Source organism: Pteropus vampyrus, unplaced genomic scaffold, assembly GCF_000151845.1.
Source record: "Pteropus vampyrus isolate Shadow unplaced genomic scaffold, Pvam_2.0 Scaffold1, whole genome shotgun sequence".
Classification (NCBI taxonomy): Eukaryota; Metazoa; Chordata; class Mammalia; order Chiroptera; family Pteropodidae; genus Pteropus; species Pteropus vampyrus.
The window spans coordinates 34,287,953-34,295,395 of record NW_011888782.1 but is presented as its reverse complement, the minus strand read 5'-3'; the positions used below and the strand labels follow the sequence as shown (position 1 = coordinate 34,295,395).

Here is a 7,443-nt window from a genome sequence, read left to right as displayed (position 1 = left end):
TCTGAATCCTTAGCTCTTAGGACAGAGTATAAACATAAAACATAGCTCTTATGCCATTTTTTTTTAAAAAAATATTACTCTGAATAAATGTTAAAATACGTACTGTCATATGTTAGATTATTCCTAGAGCCGGAAGTAGAAAGACTGAATCTAGACTCTAACTTTCCTGCTTATTGGCTCAGTGACTTGGGGAAGCATCTTAAACTCTCTGAATCTTCATCATCCTCAATCTTATTCTAAAAATACTGGTGCAAATTTAACAGAAACCATTGATTCTTGTCTCTTAAAATACACTCACACAAAACTGCATTTAATTTAAACAGGCTCATTGATTCAATAAAGCCCATTCATTAACTTCTTTTGCATAAAATATCTTTCTTTATATACATGATAAATATATATTAAACACCTACAATGTGGCTAGCACTCTTCTAGGCACTAGGTTATGGCCAGGAACAAAAAAATGACATACCCTATGCTTTTATGTTGTTTATAATCTATGAGGGATAAGTAATTATTAGTAACTAATGAATAAGAATTAAGCACTAATAACTAATGAGTAAAAATCACCATGAGGGAAAGGAACATAGTTCTCTGAGAGAACTGAAAAATTGATGATCAGGAAAGATTTTCCTGAGAATATAAACTGAAATTTTGGGAATGAGTAAAAATTAATTGTCAAGGATGAAATTATGGGCTACATAATCTAGGAAGAGGGAATAACATGTGCAAAGCCCCTATTGCAAGAAAGAGCATGATCTCAAATAGAAAATTTTAAAAAGCTTCCTCCTTGGAGAGCAGAAAGAAAAGTTAAGAAGACAGATAAGGATGGAGAGGTAAGAATGTCCTTGTATGATGTATTAAAGGTTTTTTTATCCGTATCTTAAGAGAACTAGAAAAAAAAATTAAGTTCTTCCATGTGCCAAATTTACATAGTAAATTAGATTTAAAAATAATAAAGCTCTCTGAGACCCTCAAAAAATCTTGTCATTTCCTTACAAAATGTTTTCTATGCTGTTATCAACAGCTTTCATGAAAATAATATTTAAAACCAAATTTATCTGAACGAATGTTATTTTATGAGCTTTTTGCAAAATTCAAAATAGGAAGAAAACACATTTAGTTTATAGAATAGTCATTTTTAAATTAGTAACTATGAGGAAATAGATTAGTAATTTAAAAAACTTAAAACACAACTTTGAGACAAAATCCCCCTCTTCCACCACTTCCTTATTTTATGTAACTGTGATTCTCTTTTCCATAAACCCATTAGAGAAATGCATACAAATGTAATCATAATATAAAAATATTCACTAATTAAACCACCACTTATTTAAGTAGTCCCCACTCAAACATCCCTCTTAGTTTAACATAACATTTATCGTAAGCCATTACACCAATAAATTTGTCAGCATTTGAATAAATTTCTTGCTAACATGCTTACACACATATCTATAACTATCATCCATTTATCTATCATCTGTCTACATTGACCATCTAAAATATTATTAAAAATGCAAGTTAATCGCAAATTTATTTATTTATTTTTATTTATTTGTTTTTTTTTTTTTTTTAGACGAAGCAACCCTTGGCTAACCTCACAGATTGCAAAGACCTTGTCAGCTTACAATCTCTTATTATTTTGTTTTTTATTTTTTATGCCTACAGCACCTGGTCTTCCTAGGTGGTCTCCCATCCAAGTCCTAACCAGGCCCAACCCTGCTTAGCTTCTGAGATCAGACAGGATCGGGCTTGTTCAGGGTGGCATGGCCATAGACTTAATTGCAAATTACAGCTGATGCATGGTTTCAAGAAGTCCAAGGAAAATATTCTGACATCTCAGACAAAATATTATCTAAGATTATGATAGCAGTTTACACTTACTGAACACTTACTATGTAATAGGTACTATTCTAATATATATATTTATTTAGTTCTCAAAACTATGAAGGAGGTCTTTTAATTAAGCCCATTTTTAGGTAAAGAAAATTTCACAGAGCTTAGTAACTCATCTGCAAGTTCACTCAAAGGTGGATGAGCTAGCTAGGTGTCAAGTGTGTGCGATCTCGAACCAGAGGATGCAGCACTCTGTTGTCTCATGGAATAGCAAAATTAAACCAGTTTAAAATAAAATAAAAGAACAATGATATGATTGGTATTTCAAAGAGAATGACTTGAATATTAAAGAATTAGAGAAATCTATTGGGAAAATTGATAAGATCCTTGAATAATTTGCAGAAATGACCATTTTTATTATATTTTATTTATTTTTTTCATTATATAAGTGCCTGTTTATTATTATTTTAAAGTTAAAATTTAAAAATATTACTTTAGGCTAATAAGAAATTCAGCTGAATTGATCACATATAAACGATTTGCAATTTCCAAAAATGAATGTACGACCTACTTCCTCTTAAATATATGACAAAATACCAGTATTTTAAAATAAAATTTAGCAAAATTTTATAAAATTTTACTCTTGAAGTCCTTATTAAAACATTGTTTTTCCACTGTTTATCAAGAAATTTTGGTTTGCATTTTCTGTGAAAACTTGGTTTGCCTTCAAGTATCTAATTCTCTACTTATTTAGTTTAACTCCTCATTGCATGAAATATTTGTATTATGGGGTACACTGCCTCCCTCTAGAATAATCTGTGGAGCAACATTTCTTTTTCTGTCTTTGACAGCCTAGCCACATATTTAGGCTCAGCCAATCATTCACTGCTTCCTGGGATTTTGAAACTATTTATCATGATGGAAGTGGCCACAGGAGAGATAGTAGCCAGAGTCTAGCAGCACAAATGCTGACCGTTCCTGACGATGACACTGGATGAAACAGTGACAGTGTTTTCACCAGTAGCGTTCCACCTGGCTGTTCCTATGGAGTGAACTGGTGGTGGTTTTGTGGCTTGGTCATTCTCTTTTTGTCTATTTTTAAAGTCTTGGTAGCCTCCAAGAAACATATAGCAGTTGGGTTAAGATGTGGCAGAGATTTAATAGAGAGAAATGCCAGAAGAGGTTTAAGAAGTGGGAGGAAGCAGCAATCAAACAAGACAGCTTTCAGATTGATCTGACACCCATGAAAAGAGATGGGAAAAAGAGGAACGGATTGGGTATTTCTGAGAGAATTTTGGTCAGGTCAGTGGGATATCCTTAAGAAAAAGTTGCACATCAGGGAAATCCCACATTGGGAATAACTTAGCTTATTTACAGTACCTTTGCTGTGCTGGGAGCAGCTTGAAGGAAGCATGGTCTTATGTGAATATCTGGGCAGCTCTGAAGGAACATTTTCACAGCCACAGCATTGGGTCTCTAGAACTTTCATCAATTCTATAATCTAGTGATATTATTACAAAGATATTCTTTTTCTGCTTAAATCATTCATGATCTCTCTCTTTTTTCTTTCTTGTAGCCAAGAAAAATCAATGTGTACCATTTTACGAAGTCTCTCTTTAAGTACTTTTTATTGATACCAATTGTTATTGAAGTTTGATGACTTATTATCATTCATGACTTAGTAGCTTAGAGTTTGTCCTTTGTATTTCCTGTATTTCACTGAAGAAAGCTCTAGCTGAAAAAATAAAGTGCAAATGTGTGGTTTTTGTAGATGTTTGTATGCACGCAATTCTGAAATGTTTATATTTCAAGTAAACATTTTACTACATGATATCCTTGGCATTGGCCTCTTAAAGAAATTTCTCATTTTTCTTAGGGTAAAGATAAAAATTCAAAACATAAGTCCTTACATAGTCTGATCATCTTGGTCTACTTGCATCTTTAGTCTATTCTGTCACCATACCTCCCCTTACTCTGTTTTCCATCACATTGCTATTTCAGTTCCTCTCTAGTACTGTGTAAGCTTATGTCCTCTAAGAAGCAGATGCCAAGATAGGAGTAGATGGGCAGGTGACAATCCAGAAGGATAAAGAAGAGAGGCCAGACAAGATGAGAACCTGCAGACTGCAATACAAGTTTGATATTTGTGAAGGGACGGCAGACAAAAAGTCAGAGATTACAGAAGAGTTCCAAGGTTTTATCCAGGTTGATAAGGAATCCTTGAGCCAAAGTCTCCTGTTAAAAGAGTACTGTGTCTCACAGAAATGGGCCTGCATTAATATTATAAACTGTGCTTAGAACCTGGCCAGGCTCCAGAAGGGAAACAGCTGGGGATATCAATCAATTATGCTACTTTAAGTATTAGACTTGAAAAGATTTTGATGGCTATCATGTCTACCCCTTGTTCTGCACAGATCTATTGCTCCATGAAGTTTCAAGGAATGGCTTTTTCATAGTTCCTTTTAACTTTTATTTCTGAAGGACGATATAGATGAGGAATTTTATAGATGGGAAGGAAGGTTAACTATATTTCTATAGCTGGTCTCAAGGGCTGCAACTGATACTTACCCCTCCCTTGCTACTCTCCGGTCTATATTCTTCTCATCTTAAACTCTCACTTGGGCATGTCACAGAGACTTACCTACTGGTGTCATCCAAAGTTTCACTTTTCGGTGGTCTGAACCCTTGACAGTCATACCCTTTTCAGGCCAAGATTAGCTACGCATATCCATTCACAGTCAACAGTGGGCAAAGCACTACCAGGAGATGTCTAAGTGGATGACCTAGATCTGTATATTCCTCCATGACTAAATTGTGTAAAAATGTTTGTTACTACTTCTCCTGGCTGATGTTTAATTACCCCTGTCTGGATGGTGACTATTTTTTTTTTACTTCCTGATACTTGTACACCAGGAGCCCTAAGCACCGGTGGCAGCCTCAGCTGGCCCTGGTTCCCTTCTTGTGTAGCCATTATATTTTAGGATTCCAGATAAATTCTTTCTCTATCCAAACTTCATGGATAGTCCCATGCTTCAAACCTTGATGCTAAAATAATTGATTCAGACAGTTCTTTTCTGATCGTTAGTTGTCTTGGTGGAAATACTAATTCCTACAGCTCCATACACTTTCATTTTCTGTGATATTCTATATGGTCTATCATGATGAATGTACCATGTGCTTTTGAAAATAATATTTTATCTAGTTTGCGAATGCAGCGTTCTACAGATGTTAATTAGATCATGGGGGACCAGGACTTCCAATCTAAAATTGCTTCTTTAATCAACTGGTACATTGTGGGGACAAAGACTTTCAATCATAAAGACCCCAGAGGTATGAGGATGAGAAGTCTAATACCTACCAGTGGATCACTGGGAGTGATAGCCAGTGAAGTCACTCTTCCTGCTGCTCTTGGATTTCTGAATCAATGTAATCTTTTGGGGCCACAGTATTGTAGAGAGATCTTCAATATAGTGAATGTATCTTACCTTAAACAATGGCATGCCAATCTATTTTAAAGTGTTTTCTCCACACTGGGTTTTTAGCCATGCCTTTAAGAATGCTATTTCAGTGCTCTTTGAGGCCAGCTGCCTTTAAGTGGTATGGTGTGTGATGTCACTCAGGATGGTCAGGGTCCACTGATGCACCTCTTTTATTATGAAGTGGGTCCCTGGTCATATGCTACATTGTGTGGGATTCTGTTACTTGTGGATTAAGCATTCTATAACTCCATGGATAGTGGTATAGCCTGAGGTTCTGAGAGCAAGGAAGGCACATTCGAGTGTGAAATAGGTATCTACCCCTGTGCCAATTTGATGTACTGCTAGCCCTTAAAAGATGGAAATGTAGTTGACCTGCCACCAAGTGTCTGGTTTTCCTCTAAAAGAATAGTATCATCCCAGGTGCTTAGCTTTAGCCATTGCTTTCTCTAGGTAACTAAGAGCCACATTAACTGCAAATTTGCCCCACACTAGGTTTCTTGACACACAGTTAAAGTCCACATACTGAAAAATTGCTTCCAAATCAGTGGACTCCTATTAAGCCAGTCTTATATTCCAACCCCTTGATCCACCCTCAAAAGCGACTGTAGTGATACTTCTGCTGGTATGTGCTGTGTGGTTCTTGCATCTACTTCAGTGTATCTTTCCCTCCCTTATTAGGCCCATCACATGCCTAGTCAGGTTATTCTAGAATTTTTTTTTTCCCCTGGCAGCTAGGACAGGAAGTAAGTGCAGCACCTGAGACACCTGTTGTTCTGTTGAGGATAGACCTCTGCCATATCTTCTAGAAGTGGGGTTGTTATAACTCTTATTAGGAAAGAGTGGGCCACATCTGAAAGCTCTGAGTCCAGAGGAGTCTTCGGGGTCAACATCCTGAGGAGAATTCAACCAGATGTATTCTTTCTGTATTTCAAGATCCTAAGATATTTTCAATTAAAACCCTGACCTTAGAATGACAGACTTACCTACCTTGATGACTCTTTCAAATTATCTAGATCTTTGAGACTCTACCAGATTTTTAGTCTGCTTTTCAGTGTGTCAGCTCTTCCACTGAGATACATAGAGCCTCTTTAAAATCTACCAAAGAGGCTCTGTATCTCTCACATTTAGCTTTTAACAGCTGTTTACAGCCATTATCCCTATGGGAAACAGTGCAATTTAGCAGTAAGCAGTCAACTTCATTGTTCTTTCAAGATTTTGTGTTAGTCCTCATCCTCTGAGAAGCAGATAGTAAGATTGAATTAAATGTGCAAGGGTTTTATTATGTCAATGTCTGGGAGAGAAAATGGAGAAGGAGTCAGGGAAAAGTAGGGGAGTTCTGAGATGACAATGCATGGAGATAAGAGGGAAAGGTAGGTGAAAGTGTCCTAGACTGCTATGTCCTAGAATTCTGTGAATTCTAAGGAAGCATTGTTACGGCCACAGGGTCCTCCAGCTAAACGTGCTTATGAGAGCAGTCCCATGTCTCCCGGGAGCAGGTCCGCCTTACAACTCCTGTAGTATTTAGCCCGTGGCTGGGAGCAGGGTATGATAAGCATGGTCTTGGGCTAGATGTGTATTTCAGTGCACAGAATATGGAGCTCTTGGTCAATTAAGCTCCTGTAGTTAAAGCTCTGTAATGTGTATTCTTATGGCAACTACAGCATTATCATTCCACTCATATTTTTCAAATAAATGCCAGGGCATTTCTCTCCAATGGATATCTTTTAATCAATTTGATGACCCACATGCTCCTCAGGGTGGCATCCTCTTTGCCTTCCAGGTAGTGAATGAGAACATCCTAAAACTCATCTTACTGCCCATCCTCTTTGATCACTCCTGACACCACTTGTGTTCATTCAGGTCCTCAGAGAAGCAGACACCACCATGGGATAATATATGCAAGATATTTATTGGGAGAACATCTGAAAAAGGTAAAGGAAAGGGAGCCTGGAGAGGATAAGAAAGCCTTAATACTATGATGCAGATCTGTCATTTGTGAAGGAAATGGGGAAGAAAGAAGATTATGTGAGAAGATTCCTAGACTGCAGCACAGTTCTAAGAAATTTTCAACCAGGTTGGTAGGATGTCCTTGAGCCAATTTCACCCATGGAAAGAGTCCTACATCTCA

General features: G+C 36.8%; 1 pseudogene; it reads right to left on the bottom strand.

Moving 5' to 3' along the window:
- Positions 1 to 1,659: 1,659 nt before the first annotated feature.
- Positions 1,660 to 1,778, bottom strand: LOC111736274 (annotated as a pseudogene).
- Between the last annotated feature and the right edge of the window lie 5,665 nt (positions 1,779 to 7,443).